We start from the raw sequence: 19,602 nt of genomic DNA on the forward strand, positions 1-19,602 counted from the left end.
TTCCTCCTCCAGGGGATCTTTCCGACTCAGGGATCAAACCCACATCTCTTGAGTCTCCTGCAGGCAGGTGGGTGCTTTACCACTAGCACCACCTGGGAAACGCTTAAAAACTCTACAAATAACAAATGCTGGAGAGGACATGGAGAAAAGTGAACCCTCCTGCACTGTTGGTGGGAATGTAAGTTGGTGCAGCCACTATGGAAATAGTATGAAAGTTCCTCAGAAAACTAAAAGTAGAATTATCATATGATCCAGCAATCACATTCCTGGGCATATATCCAGATGAAACGTAACCTAAAAAGATACTTGCACCCCTGTGTTCATAGCAGTACTATTCACAATAGCCAAGATATGAAAAAAATATAAAGGTTCATTGACAGATGAATGGATAAAGAAGATATGGTACATACAAACAATAGAATACTACTCAGCCATAAAAAGGATGAAATAATGCCATCTATAGCAATATGGATGGACCTAGAGATTATCATACTAAGTGAACTCAGAGAAAGACAAACACCATATGGTATCACTTATATGTGAAATCTAAAATATTACACAAATAAACCTGTCTATAAAACAAGAAACAGAGTCATAGACACAGAGAATAGACTTGAGGAAGGGGGTTGGGGGAGAGAAGGAGTGGGAGGTTGGGGTTAGCAGTTGTAAGCTTTTATACAAAGAATGAATAAACAAGATTCTACTTTATAGCACAGGAAGCTATATTCAGTATCCTACAATAAACTACAATGGAAAAGAATATAAAAAGAATGTACATAGAATGTGTGTGTGTGTGTATATATATATATATATATGATATATATCACATCAGATCAGTCACTCAGTCGTGTCCGACTCTTTGCGACCCCATGAATCGCAGCACGCCAGGCCTCCCTGTCCATCACCAACTCCCAGAGTTCACTGAGACTCACGTCCATCGAGTCAGTGATATACATATATAACTGAATCACTTTGCTGTATAGCAGAAATTAACATAGCACTGTAGATCAACTACACTTCAATAAAAATATTTCTGATAAAATGTGATCTCAAAACAACCTGCTGAGAGACAGGCTTCATAACCCATTATTTCTTAGATGAGGAAACTGAGACTCAGAGAGACTAAGTGGATTATTCAAGAGCACAAAGACATACACAGTGGAGGTTTGCTTTGAATCCAAATCTAAATAAAAGAGGATTTAAAAAAGAAAATTCCAGTGTGGCAAGTGGCAAATGAGTGGAGGGATAAGGGTTTCCTTTTGGTGATTTATCTGTGTAGGGTTTGACCCGCTGTTCAGGAGGGTGGAGCTTCCAGCAGGGCTCTGAGGATGGGACCGACCAACTGCTCTGAAAAGTCAGGGCATACAATATGGATCAGCAAGTCTCCTGCCAGTGGAAATGTTTTATAGATCGTTACCCACACGAACAAAGGGGCTGAGAGAGACTTGAAACAAAAATATTAACAGGCATTGCCAATTCAAAAAAAAATTTGCAATGAAAATAAGTCATCTGTGAAATGATAATGCAAATCAATGGAAAGATATGAATGAACAAATTTTGATTTACCCATAACTTTTTAGGAACACATTTACTGAGACACATTTTATCTCGGAACACTGATGTTATTTCCTTCCAATAGCAATGTAAAGCATGCTGTTCCGAGGAAGAGCTCTGAAAAGGCTGGGCTTTCACAGGTTTGTTTTTCACAGTTGTAATGTTTCTCAAGACTTAATTTTGGCCGTGAGACACATATTCAAAAGTGCACTCAAGAGACAAATTTGGTTTTCAATGTAGATGTTCTAAATCTGAATTTCTGAAAATTTCATTTAAGCATCCCTCAGTGTATCTCTAGTTCCTGGGAGAAAGACAGCCTTTGGTATCTTAGGCGTGGGGTCAGAGAAGCTCTCTGTCCTGGAGAGAGCTGGAGTTTTAAGACTTCAAGTCCATCTTCAAAGAAGAGGTGGATTATATTTCTAATAATCTTCTGTATTCTCCTAATATCTTCACTTTCAAGTGGACTGCATTTTGGGGAGGTTAGATAAGTAACTTTCATTTTGCTAGTATATTATTCATTTCCCCTATGCTTTCATATTACTGCAGTAGTAGAATTTACATTCTTTAATGTTATTTGAGGGGTTTCCTGGTGGCTCAGTGGTAAAGAATCTGCCTGCCAATGGAGGAGATGCAGGTTTGATCTCTGGATGTGGACGATCCCCTGGAGAAGGAAATGGCAACCTGCTCCAGTATTCCAGCCTGGGGAATCCTGTGGACAGAGGAGCCTGGTGGGCTACAGTCCATGGGGTCACCAAACAGTCAGATACAACTTAGTGACTAAACAACAAGGACAAAACAACAATATTGTTTTAATCCTGTCCCTTCTGCATCCCTGGTTGTGACTCAATAATATTTAACCTTCAACAGATATGTTTCTCTCTCTTTCTTTCCTTATTTTCCTTAATCAGATTCTTGAGGAATTTCTCTATTTTATGCGTATTTTCAAGATTTAAGATACTTTTTAATTCCTTTTGTTTCGTATTTCTAGCATCAGTTTTTAACTTTGCTAAATTTCGTTATATTGTTTTTTTCTTGGTACTTTGGTCCTTTCTAAATTTTTGTATTCTGTCTATCTTTAAATTCTTCCTCTCTACCTTCTTTCTTTTCTGTCCCTTCCTTTCTGCATTTATCCTTCCCCACTCTTTCTTTCCTTTTTTCTTTCTTTCTTTTCTTTTTCTCTGATTATCAATGCTACTAAATCTCAAATGTTTCATACGGGAAAAGGGCCAATTTTTTTTTGGGGGGGGGAGCATCATCTTTTATAAATTGTCTTATAATTCTATTTATGACCAGAGAAAATATCCTACAAAATCCTAACTCTAAAAAAAGTGTTAAGGTATTTTCTGCTATTTGTACTTTTTCTCAAATAAAGTATGCACATTTTAAATTGTTTTATGTGTGTATGTGTGTGTGTGTATATATATATTCCCATTTAAAATGTATATGTAAAAATCTGTGTATATATATTTCATAGTTCTCTCTCACACTGATTTCCTTTTCCTTTTTTTGAAACACTGGCATTTGATCTTCTGGATCTCACATTCCACTCTTATCTTTTTCCTCATGTTTTCATGTATGTATGTTGGATTTGCACTCATTTCACACACTAGTAAAGTAATGCTCAAAATTCTCCAAGCCAGGCTTCAGCAATACGTGAACCGTGAACTTCCAGATGTTCAAGCTGGTTTTAGAAAAGGCAGAGGAACCAGAGATCAAATTGTCAACATCTGCTGGATCATGGAAAAAGCAAGAGAGTTCCAGAAAAACATCTATTTCTGCTTTATTGACTATGCCAAAGCCTTTGACTTTGTGGATCACAATAAACTGTGGAAAATTCTGAAAGAGATGGGAATACCAGACCACCTGACCTGCCTTCTGAGAAATCTGTATGCCAGTCAAGAAGCAATGGTTAGAAATGGACATGGAACAACTGACTGGTTCCAAATCAGGAAAGTACGCCAAGGCTGTATATTGTCACCCTGCTTATTTAACGTACGTGCAGAGTACATCATGTGAAATGCCAGGCTGGATGAAGCACAAGCTGAAATCAAGATTGCCGGGAGAAATATCAATAACCTCAGATATGCAGATGACACCATCCTAATGGCAGAAAGCAAGAAGAACTAAAGAGCTTCTTGATGAAAGTGAAAGAGGAGAGTGAAAAAGCTGGCTTAAAACTCAACCTTCAGAAAACTAAGATCATGGCATCCAGTCCCATCACTTAATGGCAAATAGATGGGGAAACAGTGGAAACAGTGAGATATTTTATTTTTGGGGGCTCCAAAATGTCAATGGCACCCCACTCCAGTACTCTTGCCTGGAAAATCCCATGGACGAAGGAGCCTGGTGGGCTGCAGTCCATGGGATCGCTAAGAGTTGGACATGACTGAGTGACTTCACTTTCACTTTTCACTTTCATGCATTGGAGAAGGAAATGGCAACCCACTCCAGTGTTCTTGCCTGGAGAATCCCAGGGACAGGGGAGCCTGGTGGGCTGCTGTCCATGGGGTTGCATAGAGTCGAACATGACTGAAGCGACTTAGCAGCAGCAGCAGCAGCAGCAGCAAAATCACTGCAGATGGTGACTGGAATCATTAAATTAAAAGACACTTGCTCCTTAGAAGAAAAGTTATGACCAATCTAGACAGCATATTAAAATGCATATTACTTTGCCAACAAAGGTCCGTCTAGTCAAGGATATGGTCTTTCCAGTAGTCATGTATGGATGTGAGAGTTGGACTATAAAGAAAGCTGAGCACCAAAGAATTGATGCTTTTAAACTGTGGTGTTGGAGAAGACTCTTGAGAGTCCCGTGGACTGCAAGAAGATCCAACCAGTCAACCCTGAAGGAAATCAGTCCTGAATATTCATTGGAAGGACTGATGTTGAAGCTGAAACTCCAGCACTTTGGCCACTTGATGCTAAGAACTGACTCATTTGAAAAGACCCTGATGCTGGCAAAAATTGAATGCAGGAAAAGGACGACAGAGGATGAGATGGTTGGATGGCATCACTGACTCAATGGACATGAATTTGAGCAAACTCTGGGAGCTGGTGATGGACAAGGAAGCCTGGCGTGCTGCAGTCTATGGGGTTGCAAAGCGTCAGAAACCACTGAGTGACTGAACTGAACTGAACTCATGTTGGATTTGGGTTTAAAATAAAAAAGTTGAGATCTAGTTTAGACCTCAAGGCTGCCTATCTTCAGTCAACCTACTAGTTTTGTAAGGCACAAAATTCATGTGTGTTTACTGTTAAGTTTTGTCATCAGTTTGTCTGATGTTTTGGGTACTGTGCTTGATTTCATGATTATTCATGTTTTTATTAAGTTCTTAAGTTGTGGTCTGTCTCCTCCAAGATCTTTGTTTTCCTAGACATTTATGGAGGCTTGTTGCTTTCCTTGGCTGCATGTGCCCCACTGTCTCCAATAGACAGAGTACGTGATTAATTTTTTAATTTGTCAGTTTGATGTGACTCGGTAGTGACTATCCTGCAAGAGATGGAAGTGGGAACATTCTCTATCATGGTGGGCTTGGAGCAGTCACTATTCCCACACTAGTTTTATTTCCTTGCCTTGGGAGGGTGCAGTGGTCACTTCCTTGGTTTGTTGGGATCAGGAAGACTATTTAATGTGGCTTGTCTATGTCAATGCTCATCATGGTGAGTCAAGCTCCTCTGCATGCCCCTGTTCTGATCTGTGCTAAAGGCACACTGACAGTGGTATCCAGCCTCTGACCTGACCTTTGTGGAAGAAGACCCCAGCTGCACCCTCATCTGGAGACACAAGCCTTAATGACACCCATGTGTCTATAAGCCCACAATCTGCTGGACACAGCAAAGACAGAGAAACTGGCATTCAGAGTAGAGAGAAAGTGAAAAGTTACTACCTCCCAGAGTCCATTCTACATCATGCTTTTTAAAACATGCACAAAAGTTTCATCTTTCAAAAGGAACTTATGTTTGGGTTGATCTCTCTGTAACTATGAATTACCAATACAACTATGCTTTACCATATATGTCCTGAAGTAGTATTAGGTAGCTATAAATTATGACAAATTTTTTCCTAGAGTTGAAAGCAGCAATTCTGAAAAAAAAAAACTCATAAGATAGATAATATTATATTCATGTTAGTTTTCTCATTCCTAGAACAATGACCTGAAATTCTTTATAAATATTGAAAAGACGTTGGCAAAAAATGGTTAGCATTTCTACAGTTTTTATGATATCTCAAAGCTTTAAAAAAAAAGCCAACAATTCTATGAAGAAATTTTTAGGACACTTATTTAGCCAAACTGGCTGGTCTGCTTTGTATCATTTTGACTTACGTCTCTTAGTTCCTAGTGGCTAGAATGAATAGGAAAAAAGAAACAAACAAATAATATGTTCACTCAGCAAAAGATAAATAAATATTATTAACGGCAGAGGAATCAATCATCATTTAAAGGCAATATTTGCCTTCAACATTAAATATTTGTATGCAACCACTTTTAATCTAATTTTCTGAGGATCAGGAAATTCACAGATATTCAGGACAATAAAATCCACACTATTTTGCAGGTCTACTTAACTCATAACTCATTTTCTTGATGTGGAAAGTACTTTCATAATTCTTGCATAAATTTATTCCAAAAGAGCTTTTTGGCCAAAATGTTGGAACCAGTGTATCTAGAAAGAGCCTTAATTATCACTTCTGTGGGCATAATTGAGAACTATATGATGAATTTTTCAATGCTGAAACAGGTATATACACCAAATGTAATAGTAAAATCTTGTGAAATATTCACAAGAGACATAAATAAGAATAGTTACAGAAGAAGGTATTCAACTCTTTGGGTAGAAAAATAGCCTGTCAAGTGATTTTTTTCAATTTTGAAGGCTGTTATCTTAAAATATTATGTAGTGCATATTCATATGGTTATAGGAAGGACATTTGGTTTGGCAGACAAATAGCTTGAGTCAAAATAATTCAACCTACTCCATATTCTTCACTGCTTACTGCATATCCCCATATGGTGTTTCTGCCAGCCTCCCCAAATCCAATCATCCAAATTTGGACACATTTTCTTCTATCTTCTCTTTCCTCATAACTCATCCTTCCTCTAGCAGTCTCTCTGGCGATATTTCTATCTGGTCATTTAAGCTGAGAAAACTGGAGATGCGCCTTGACTTCCTAAATTCCTTAATTCCAACCACACGGGACTATTTGCCTGATCCTGGAATAGCCTAGGTTCCTGGATTTGCATATCCTCTTCCTTTCATCCGAGACCTTTCCTGTTGGGGGCCAGCGTGAGGTACTCCGCCCATGGCAAAGGTCATGAGGAAGGAGGCTCGACATACGCAAAGGCGGGATCGAGCCTCAGGAGTCCTCCTGGAAATCCTCGAGCATCTACCCCCATAACCAGAGCCTGCCTACTTTACTACTTTGTGTTCTCCCCTACACCTCTGACTTTACGGGGGGCTGACCCCACCACCTCTTTCGGAGAAGGAGTTAACTTAGAGCTCCAGTTAATAATAATTCCTGGGCGTGATAGGAATGTTTCAACCTACAAACTCCTCTGAAGGTTCTCTAGCCTGCCTGACAGGCTTGTCTGGCCACATGTGATTGCTCACAGCCTCCCAACCGTGAAAGGCACAAGATGCTTTAAACCGTCTAAAAGCAGGTTCCTTAGAAAAGTTAGAAAACTATTAGTATAAGTATAGTGGGCTGATTAGAAATTGTATTGGTGAAGGGTTTTTCATTTGTTGAGCCAATGTTTGTTGCTAAGACTCCACATCCCCTGCCCTTACACACATTAATGAATATATAGAAGAAATAAGTATTAACCTTTGATATAAATCACGTTAGACCTTAGGCTAAGTAAATTCTTTCCTTAACTAAAACCCACTACACCCTCACCCTATAGGAATGTAACTTTATTTGGGTGGTGTCTGTTTTAAGAATAATCACCCCTGGAGAAATGTGTTGACTGACCGCTGTCACAAGGAGAGGGTCGTAAATTGTCAGCAGGCCCCCCTGGCCAGAAGATGATGTAACAACCCTAAGACCTCTGTATACATTTGTGTGAAGCACCTGACTTTAATAAAAGTCAGGACTGCTGTCCCCGCATGACTTTTGTATAACATCTCAGTGTATAAAAACAGACTCTGGAAAATAAAGAATTGGGATCAGTTCCTCGAAAGACTGGTCTCCCCATGTCACTCTCTCTCTCACTCTGGCTGAGTCTCCATCTGGAGCGCGGAACCCACCATGCTTACTAATTATGCCTGGGCTTCTAAGATCCGAATGGGGAGGCCTCAGTGTCTCCTCTCCTTCGGGAGAACGGAAGGATGCCTGCGGCCTACGTAAGTGGTGCAAGCTTCTTGTCTTGAAGTTTTATTGGTCTCCCGTGTAAACCAAGCTACTCAGCCTCTTTTCTCCACTGAATTTTCCTACTGAGCTATCCTCATTCTATTACTCTTTATATCTTTGATAAATATTTAAATAGTCGCCGAAGCTGTCTCCCCTTCGAATACCCTGGATCAACCGGGGCTGGACCCCGGCACTTTCCAAATACATTTACTTGAGGAAATACTGCTCCTTCTTCAAAGCTTACTTCCAATGCTCCTGGGTTGGTATCCTTGAGTTTCCTAATCAGAATCAATAATTCTGCCCTCTGTGCTTTCATGGAGTCTCAGTTACATGTTATATCACTTTATTACTATGTCTTGTTCATTTACATGTACATATTTGTCTTATGGGTTCATAAGCTGTAGTGTCTGGGGGTTTTCCTCTCAATGATCTCATTATTGTCAAGGTCTAAAGGCAGGGTCTTCTATGACTAATATAATAATCAACAAAAATATGTGTTGATTCCAAATCTATTATAACAGCAAATTTTTTTCCTTCCTGAAATCCAGAATCTTTGAGTGAGAAGGCTGATAGTTCTGGATTTTTAAAATAGAGTGGTAGTCCTGTTGCTAAGACTCCTCACTCCTAATGCAGGGGGCCCAGTTTGATCCCTGGTCAAGGAATTAAATCCCACATGCCACAACTAAAGATCCCTGTGTGCCACAACTAAGACCCAGAACAGCCAGAAAAATATGGAGTGGGAAGAAGACTTAAATTTGCTCATATTTACAAAGTGCCAGATGTGCCAGAAATCTCCTTTGCTGCTGTTTTGCAATACTCTTGCTTGCACAACTGTCATTGTCGCCACTTCATAGTTGCAGATACTGAGTTTGGGAGGTTAACTCACCAAAGGTCAAATAACAGTAAGCAAGGAAAGTGATTTTTGAACTCGCTTCCTGGGTTGGGAAGATCCCCTGGGGAAGGAAATGGTAACCCACTCCAGTACTCTTGCCTGGAGAATCCCATGGACGGAGAAGCCTGGTAGGCTACAGTTCATGGGGTCGCAAAGAGTCGGACACGACTGAGCGACTTCACCTTCACCTTCACCTTCTGTTTGATTTTAAAGCACATTGCTTTTCTCCCAGGAATCCTGTGTTTGTTTCCTTGTATATGAATTATCATATTATTTCTCTCCTTAGAAGGGTTAGGAATCCCTGTGACTCACTTATTAACATTTTCCTCATCCCTCTTTGTGTTAGTTTTCTATTGTTGCTGTAACCAATTACCATTACTTTAGTGGCTGAAAATAACACCCATTTGCCCACTCATAGAACTAAAGGTCAGAAGTCCAAATGGAGTTCTAAGGGGCTAAAACCAAGGTGTCAGCAAGGCTGGCTCCTTCTGGAGGCTCCAGGGGATATTCTGTTCCTTCATCCTCCAGGTCCTGGAGGCTCATGGCCACATCACTGTAGTCACTCCTCTGTCATCATAGTGCCTCCCTGCCTTTGACTTTGTTTCCCTCTTGTAAGAACCCTTGTGATTACATTGTGCCCACCCAGATAATCCAGGAAAGTCTCCTCATCTCTATATTCTTAGTTGAACCATGTCTGCAAAGGTCCTTTTTCCATATAAGATAACAGTTATAGATCCCAGGGAATGAAAGAATTGACACCTCTGGGGGTCATTTTTCACTCTACCAGATCTTTATAACTGAAATAGGTATTAGTAAAATAAGATCTTTCTTCAGTGTAACAGTGCATGAAGTTAACTGGTCAATGATGGGGTTGAACCAGGAATTTCCAACCCTGGAGGGAGCACAGTATAGCACAATTGAACCAACTGGCCACAAATACAGACACAAGCAGATTCCTGAACACTAACAGACACCTGAACCCTGGATAACTGCGAAACTTGTATCTAAGTACTATGGACTGTAAAAAATTAAAACCAACCTGAGGTTACACGTGGCATGTAATTGGTTAAAAAAAAACAAAACTCTTTTGCTTTAGAAAATAAAATGTATGTTATTTAATCCACTCTGGGGCTTCCCTGGTGGCTCAGTAGTAAAGAATCCACTTTCCAGTGCACAATACATGGGTTTGATCTGTGGATTGGGAAGATTCCACATACCATGGAGCAACTAAGCCCACGTGCCACAACTACTGACGCCTGTGTGCTCTAGAGCCTGTGCTCTGCAACAAGAGAAGCCACTGCAATGGGAAACCTATGCACAGAAACTAGAGAGGAGCCCTCGCTCACTGCAAATAGAGAAAAGCCTCTATAGCAGTGAAGACCCAGCACAGCCAAAAGAAAAAAAAAAAAAATCCACTTTGCTGTGTAATGGTGCTTTTGAATTTAAATAAATGTCCTATGGTCAAAATTCCCCACTTAAAATCTCACCTTTCTTATAAGTACATGTATTGTGTTTCTTACTTTTCTCTGAGCCATATGAATGGTAAACTGGCTCTTTAACTTTCCTTGCTAGCTTCTTCAACTGAACTAATCACTAGAGCCATCCTGTGATGGACAGGCAGTTAAAAGACTCAAATGTCAGGATGTTTTTGTCAGTCACATCAACAGTAACTTTCAGATTGAATAGTTCTCTGCTGTATGTCAAATCTTTGGCATGGATTCTTTTTCCCCCTCCATAATGTAGAAATTGCTTACATGCTCGTACAAACTCCCTGGTCTGTGTTCACACATCTCATCTAGAATATTCTTCTCCTGTTAGTGAAGAAAGATGATGGGACATGTTATCCTGTTGCTGATGAACAATCATCAGCCTTGAGAAGCAAATACACCCACTTGTGCATATCTGGTAGGTGACTATAATAGAATTCCATTTTGCGGTTTGTGGAAAAAGAAATGCTTTTGAGCCCATCTACGTGTGTTTTCAAATTTCATACCAATATACATTCAGCTTCCTAGCTGCTCACTTGCTTGCTGGTATGTATCCCATTTCCACATGCAATTTCTGTATGAATTGAAGGGAAGATGTAGGCAGGCATCTAGCTGTTTAAGAAAATAAATTTATATATTTTGAGCATATGCTTTGCTGTGGACACAGGGCAAAATGTATAGGTAGGCATTTCAGACTATCAGTGAGGCATTATTGCTAAGATAAATTATAGGAAGTAATATTCTGCTGTATGCCTCCCAATCTGAATACTTCTGTATACAGCTGTATTTAAATACAGCTCTGCTCCATAATCAGCAATATAATAACCTATCAAAAATGCCATATGTCATCAAACTATTGGGCAGTGCAAACTTATTTGAGACCCATTATTTAGTGGCAGCCGTTTATACCTGAATGAATACACTTCATTATCTATGTGCTCAAATCCATGTGAATGAAGAGATGGAGCCTATTGATTTTTGCTATCGTCCTTTGCTGCCATGTAGGTGGCATTACAGCAGCTTACAATTTCAATGGCCTGCTGCAGTTTAGAAATAAAAAAATCGTTATCTGGAAATCTCTCAAACCAACAAAAATGTAATCAATTTTTTATCTGTGGTTAGGCCCTGGAAGTCAGTGTTGGATTTTCTGTCCTCAATGCTCCAGTTCTCTTGTTAAAATAGTTTGGGAGCTCCCATGGGAAATAACTATACCTGGATTGCACCTATTTACATACGGAAGTGAAAAATCGGCTCTTTGCATCCTGCTAGCCACAGTGCATCCGTCTCACAGAGTCACTGTCCCTGGGGGATTACGGGATATAGCTCCCCTCTCTTTCCTGGACATCCTTCTCCCACATGACTCAATTCATAGGGACCTACGACTTCAAACTTGAATAGTACTTGAATTCGAATTTGATATCAATCAGTAATCCCAACAATGTTCTTTGGCTGATTAAGAATGAAAACATTTCTTTACTGGAAAATATAATAGGAGTGTTCCCAGGATTGATGACATGTCTTAGGTAAGGAGTTGTTACATTTGACAAGTTAATTTATTTTTCATTTTGCTTACTCAATCATCCACATTTATTGAGGATTTGCTATTTTTTAAACATAGTTGAGGTAGTATGAAGACGAAGGAGTGATATTCTGTCCTGATGGGGACTTCATGGTTTATCAAGAGGGAGTGACATCCCACAGATAACTATAATGCTAACGCAGGGCAGAAAATAGCAAATCATTAATAAAGAACTATCAGTTATCTGAGATGGGATAACTTCAGTGAAAGACATGGAATCAGAGAAGGTGTCACAATGGAGGGGTGTTTTTGATGAAATAAGTAAACACTCAATAACTGTTGACTAAGTACCTATATTATCTGTTCGGCAGTAGTGGACAAAGAGTCCAGCAGGGTAGAAAGGATTTTATACTAAAATCAGTGAAATATAGGTATGAGGGCTCCCCTGGGAGCTCAGTGGTAAAGGACCTGCCTGGCAATGCAGGAGATTCGAGTTTGATTGGGAAGATCCCTGGAGAAGGAAATGGTAACCCACTCCAGTATTCTTGCCTGGGAAATCCCATGGACAGAGGAGCCTGGTATGCTGCAGTCCATAGGGTCACAGAGTTGGACACGACTAGCAACGAAACACCACCAACAAAAAATGGTGTCTATGAAGAAGCACAGGGTTGATGAATCCTAATATAAGGATTCTCTAAGTATGTATTAGTATTGGGTGCCGAGATAGCCGTAGGAAAAAAGAGGTTGGTGGTGGAGGAGGGGAGGAAAAGATGGGCAGATTAGGATCCAGTTTGTCCCAAAACACATGGACAGATATGACTGCCATGATCACCATAAACCCAGCTCTCTGGCACTTTGCTGAATCATGGGATTCATGACTAGACACAGGAGTGCACACCTCTGGAAGGCTGGTTAGAAAAGGGGAAAATGAACTGGCTCGCAGCTACGGGCCAGGTCTTATATCAGGTTCTTGACACACATTACCTCATTTAATCTACAATGGTGTTACTTTACAGATGAAGGAAATAAGGATTTAAAAAGTTGAATGATGTCCTGAAAACTATACTGCAGGTATACCATTGCAGGTATACCATTGCAGGTATGCAATGGTTCCACTGGAAACATTAGAGGTGGGTTGTGGGAGGAATCTAAATCTGGGTGGGGTCTGAAAACAGAGCTGTAAAGAGATTAGGCTATTTCCCCCCCTCCCCCCAAAAATGAAGAGCTAGATAAGTATAGAGTCAGTATTAGAAATTTTATTCAGATAATTTTACATCATTGCAAATGTCATCAGTGAAAATTGGAGAAGGGAAACCAGATGTGAGAGGATTTAAAAATGGAAAGTTCTGACTCCATATTGCTTGAGAATTAAGCCCCAATTCCATCAACCTCCATAGCAGGGCTTCCCCAAGGGTCTGTTTTGATGGATTACATCTGCACAATGAGATATTTATCCTTGCAGCCGTCAGAGTGGGAGGTTCTCACACACACACACACACACACACACACACACACACACACACAGAAAGTGTTTCTTTGTTCGCAAGGATCAATTAAATCCTCAGAGCATAGAACCTCTGAAGGGAACCATAGACCCAGAGACAGTCTGGGATCAGAGAAATCTTCCATGTGGACGTGACCTTTCAGTCCACATTTGAATGAAGGCTGAGGAATGGAAGGTTGTCGGGGAGGACTACAGAGGAGACTTCCAGGCTGGGGACTATAAGTAGGGTAAAATCTGTGTCAAGAGGCTTCCATTTCAGGCAAGTAAAGTGGCCAGTGTGGTCTGCCCTTTAAGAGTAGAACACAGCATGTTGAGTCGAGGGTGGTGGTGAGGTGGGGAGCAGAAGATTTGCGTGGAGGATGAATGGATTTAGGTCTTTATCTTAAGAGCAAAGGAAAACCATTGAGTTAATGATGGTTTTTATGGGGTGGGAGAACAGGAGTTGATATGATCAGTAGTTTGTTTGCAGATAACTATGGAGAAGGAGTCCTCCTAGGTGACTCAGTGGTAAAGAATCCACCTGCCAATGCAGGAGACATGGATTTGATCCCTGGGTCAGGAAGATCCCCTGGAGGAGGAAATGGCAACACACTCCAGAATTCTTGCCTGGAGAATTCCAAGGACAGAGGAGCCTGGTGGGCTGCAATCCATGGGGTCGCAAAGAGTCTGTCACAACTCAGCACGCACGCACGTATGAACATGGAGAAAGTAGGAACACAGGAAGAACTTGTAGGAGCCTCCTACAGGTCCAGGTTTAGGCTGAATGATGGCAGCAGAATTGGAAGCATCCTTTGGATGTTACATAAGACACTGGGTGGAAGAGTGTAAGCTCATAAGTAAAGGACAAAATTCCAGCCAAGGGTAGTGGTGATTGGGGAGGGGTGAGAAAAATCTTTCCAGAATCATTGTCACCAGCTCCCCAAATACAGCCTGGCATTCATCTTTCTTTACCTCAAAGAGCAGTTAACCTGGTCTTAATTTGTTGCAACTACACCCAACATTCTCCATGTCTCCAGCTTTCCTGTATTTGTTTCAACTCCCCTGGAATTGCCTTTCCCTTGATATCTGTAATTAAAATTTTATTAAGTCCCAGATCAAGTGTCACTTCCACCATGATATCTCACGTAATTTGAAATAATTTCTCCCTTCCTCTGTTCATTACACCTACTTCAATTTTCATTAGTTTGGGACACTGGCCTATGAAATCTCTTCTGAATTTAACAAAGTCTAATCAACAAAATTGTGCTAATTACTTAACCTGATTTGGTTATGTGTCTGAGGTAAAATTTGTCAAATATTCAATTTAAGGTCATTATTTGAATGGTAGTGTCTTTTAGGAAAGAGAGGGAGGCACATGGGCAGAAATCTCATTGGATGTCTTTGTCCTTAGTCTGGAGAAGGCAATGGCACCCCACTGCAGTACTTTTGCCTGGAAAATCCCATGGATGGAGGAGCCTGGTAGACTGCAGTCCATGGGGTCACTAGGAGTCGGACACGACTGTATAAGTTTCAAGTAGACAACCTGAGCGACTTCACTTTCACTTTTCACTTTCATGCATTGGAGAAGGAAATGGCAAGCCACTCCAGTGTTCTTGCCTGGAGAATCCCAGGGACGGGGGAGCCTGGTGGGCTGCTGTCTCTGGGGTCACACAGAGTCGGACACGACTGAAGCGACTTAGCAGTCCTTAGTCTACATGTCAATTTCCAATATAAAGAAATATGTGAGGAAGAACAGAGGCTGAAGAAGTTTTTGATTCAATTAGCACAGGTTGCTTTGTAATTTTTTGGATATCTGTAGTAAGCGTGAGGGAGACAGTTGGATTCTGACTGGCGGAGTTTGTCTTACAGACAATTTGGTTGAGTAGAGTTAGCATGGATTACACACCTGGTATTGTTTAGCAGTTGGAATCTGGTGCCAGAGCATACATTCAACTGGTTTTAGTGATGGGAACTTGACAGTTTGGAATTTTTCCTAACACATATCTGTAACGAGGAAATAAGGACACAACACTCTTAATTTCTTATGTGCCAGTGTTATAAAAGCACCTCGCTTTCAATGATATGCTCATCCAAATGGCTGGAATGTAATACCACCCACTGTTGGATAAGAAAAGTAAAAATAAAACTCCCCAAAATGAAGTAAACTACCAGAAGGCATTAAAGTAATTTATTTGACATTGCTATGTATTAAGCACATTTGCCTCTGTTAAAAGATAAACTGAAGCATCAAAATTTTCAGAGTTAACTTGGGCAAAAATAGATTCAGATCAGGCGGGGCCAAATTGGAAGTGGTTAGGAGGGCTCTGTCCACAGGACATAGGGGGAAAGTCTTTTAAAGAGCAGATTTGAAAGTAAAGCAAGGAAATTACTTGACTGGCTGTGGATGAAGTGTTTGCCTTATTTGGAAAAGCCGAGTTGGCTCTTTGTGATGAGTTATCCTTAGGCTTTGATTTCTTAACCTTGAGGCATCTCAGCCTGAGGTTTATATTTGATTACTAGGCTGCTAAAGTATTTGAACCACCTCCATCCAATGACCTCCTTGTTTAACTAACTTAATACCATATGATCCTGTAATGCCACTCACTCCTGGGCATATACTTGGAGAAAAGTCTAATTCAAAAAGATACATGTATGCCAATGTTCATTGCAGCACTAGCAGCCAAGACATGGAAGGAACATAAGTGTCCATCAACAGATGAATGGATAAGAAGATGTAATAAATATATATATATACACACACACATATATATACACAAGGGAACATTATTCAGTCTTAGAAAGAATGAAATAATGTGATTTACAGCAACATGGGTAAACCTAGGGATTATCATCCTAAGTGAAGTAAGCCATACAGAGAAAGACAAATTTCCTATGATATTATTTATATGTGTAATCTAAAAAAAAATGATACAAATGAACATACTTAGAAAACAGAAATAGACTCACAAACAAAACAAATTTATGTGTACCAAAGAGGAAAAGGAGAGGGACAAATCAGGAATTTGGGGTTAAAATAACACACACTACTATTCTCTCGTGGCTCAGATGGTAAAAAATCTGCTTGCAATGCAGGAGACCTGGGTTTGATCCCTGGATTGGGAAGATTCCCTGGAGGAGGGCATGGAAACACACTCCAGTTTTCTTGTTGGAGAATCGCCACGGACAAAGGAGCCTGGCGGTCTATAGTCCATGGGGTTGCAAAGAGTCTGACGTGACTGAGTGACTAAGAACACATATATGAATAGATAATCTACATGGAACTACTATATAGCACAGAGAAATACGTTCAGTATATTATAATAACTTGCAATGGAAGAAAATGCAAAAAGAAGAATACATACATATATAATATATATATATTTATATATGTAAAACTGTATACCTGAAACAAATACATTATAAATCAATTATATTTCAATAAAAAAATAATACCTCCATGCTCCCTGCATATGGAATTTGAGGTTTATATATTATATTTTTGAATCCTCAGGGAACTTGGTGTTTTCTCACAATAGAACTGTTGAGAGTTCAAATGATAAAAACATAACTAAATCACTTGACTACTCACAAAGGTAGAAACAGACGGTTAAACCTGAAAGATGAAAAGGATCAACAAAGTGTCAGTGCTTTACTGACATCACAGACTCCTGGGGGGAAAATGAATCAAGATGGGGGTCTCAAAAAATGTCCAGAGTTAGTTTCATGGTTTTAATCATGGAAAAGTTGAAATGCACTTTTGAACTCAAACCTAGTTATTCAAAAATAAACCATTCCAACTTCTAATCTCACGACCTCATTTTCTCTCTCTTCTCAGACTTTATTTCTTGGCTCTGAAAACTAGGATCATGATAAGAAGTATTCTGTTACAAAGAGTCTTCCGTGGGTACAACAGGTTTTATGGGCTAGAGGGGATTCCAGGCAGTGCAAAGTTATGGAAAATCTTTATATCCTGTGAGGTTATATAATTCTTTCCGTAATGTCCTAGCTTCAGACATTTATATAACTTGTCCAGCTTCAGCTTCATCCCAGAGTTCATCTGGAAGAAACACAATGGCCATAATAGTACCCATTATAGTCGCTATTCTTCTCAATTGTAAAGGCACAGTGAAATCGTCGGGATAAAGCTGTGCCTTGATTGGCTGTTAAATTGCGATCAATGAAAAGTATTTGTGCTATAATTTTACAGCCAAGCAAGAACTGGCCATCCTGGTGGCAAGTCAGCATGTACATACCATCAAAACTAAAGTCTCTCACTTGGATAACTGAACTGAATTTTCTTTAAGACAACAGGGTACAATAGAAGTCATGTTAAAAAAAAAAAACTGGGCATTTTTCTGCCACCTGGTTAAAGAGAAATAACATATATGAACAAGGACAAAGTCCAGATAAAAAGGGTGACTTGTTGGTAAATTACAGCCTTCGTAATTCAAATTATAAAGGAAAACCAACACTCGTCTTCCCTTTTTCATCTAATAGTAGGTGGAAATGACTAAGGGCCAGATAGTAAATATTTTCGGTTTTATGGGTTTTCTATGGTCACTGTTGCATATTTCTTTTTCTTTTACAATCTTTTAAAAATGGAAAAACCAGTCCCACAGAAACAGGCTGTGGGCTGGGCCTCCTGGCTTTAGGCTGCAGGCCCCTGGTTTATATGAATGCTTACAACTGTGAGTTTTAATAAAAGTCTCTCTGAGCTCCTGTACGCCAGCTTCCCCATCCACCTGGAGCAGCGATCTGAAGGGGATCACTAGTCTATAGACCAATGCTTGAGAACAGTAGCCAGAGCTCTGTGTGTAAAGCATGGCTGGAAAGTGAATAGAAGCAAGAGAACTTTCCCTTTTGTGCACAACTGCAGACTTCACTGGCTTTGCAGCATCTGTCTCTATTTATCTCTGTCTCTCAGTCTCATAAAGGGTCTTAGAGAAAACCAACAGAAAAAAAAAAAAAACAAAAAAAACATCTTTTCCCAAAAGCTCAGAGAAAAGCTGAAGACACTTCCAGACACACACACACACACACACACACACACAACTTGATCATTTCCCATGATTGCATGCCCAGTCAGCCTACTATGATAATTACCTTCGTGTCAAAAAAATAAAAAAAAGATTATTAGAACTGTGCTTCATTGTAACCTTGAAATATTTCTTCTACCCTCTGAACTGCTTCCCATCTCTCCATAACACAATGACTAGGATATCTTGCTTTTATTTTCCCTTGGGAACAGTTACATTGCAAGAGGCTTCTCAATGAATTGCCACATCCTGGAAATGCCATCTTGCATTTAACATTCCAGGAACATGCCTCCATTCTATGCATAATGCTAAGAGCATTCACAGGTAGCATTTATTGAGAACCTACTATATGTCAGTTGTTCTAAGCACTTGATAGAAGTAACTCACTTAATCCTCACAATGGCGTAAGAGGTAGGTGCTACAAGTATTTCCTTTTGACAGAAAAAAAAAAAAAAAAAACAGAATGATCACACTTACCTAAATTTTTCCCTGTATGCCATATTGTAGTCAACCAACTTTAAGTTCAAAGAAATATTTTATTTCACCCAAGTCCAAACCCTACTATGGTTGGGCTGGTGTTTTTGTCTGATCGCTTCCAAAATGGTTTTGGCCATAAATTGTTCAACTGTGATCATGAAAAGGCTACATGGAATATATAGATACCCTGTGTCTATCACTGTAGGGTCCTGCAAACAGGTGCTTCTGCACAGGTATTATTGCTGTTTTGTGGTTTTTAATAACTTAGTTGCCAGCAATGAAAAATATGTGTATCTCACAGGGAAATCTTGATCTCTAGCTCTTCGGGGAACATTAGCTCTGGCAATCCTGCACTTGCATTCTAGCACAATAATAATTGACTCCATCAGCTGACCCCCACTTTTTTTCTTTTGCTGCACTGCTCAGTGTATGGGATCTTAGTTCCGCCACCAGGGATAGAACCCCCTGTGCCCCCTGCATTGGAAGCACAGAGTCTTAACCACTGGACCACCAGGGAAGCCCTCCATCAGCTGTCTTTAAAATCCTAGGCAAGTGCTTTCCAGTTTGTCTGTCCCTACTCCACTCAGTGGCCTTATCTGCCAGCTCCTGAGGGCTTGCAAATTTTCAAACTCCTGATAGACATGCTGCTTCTGATTCATTCACCCAGATAGAGTGCATTCAGTTTTCTTCTGGAAAATCTATAGACCTAGTCAAAGCATGCCATGTTAGAGACTTATATCCTAGCAGTAAAATTTAATAACCTCCCCAAGCTTTCCTTTTTACTCATCTGTGATTATCCCAGGCA

This window comes from Bos mutus, chromosome 27, assembly GCF_027580195.1.
Source record: "Bos mutus isolate GX-2022 chromosome 27, NWIPB_WYAK_1.1, whole genome shotgun sequence".
Lineage (NCBI taxonomy): Eukaryota > Metazoa > Chordata > Mammalia > Artiodactyla > Bovidae > Bos > Bos mutus.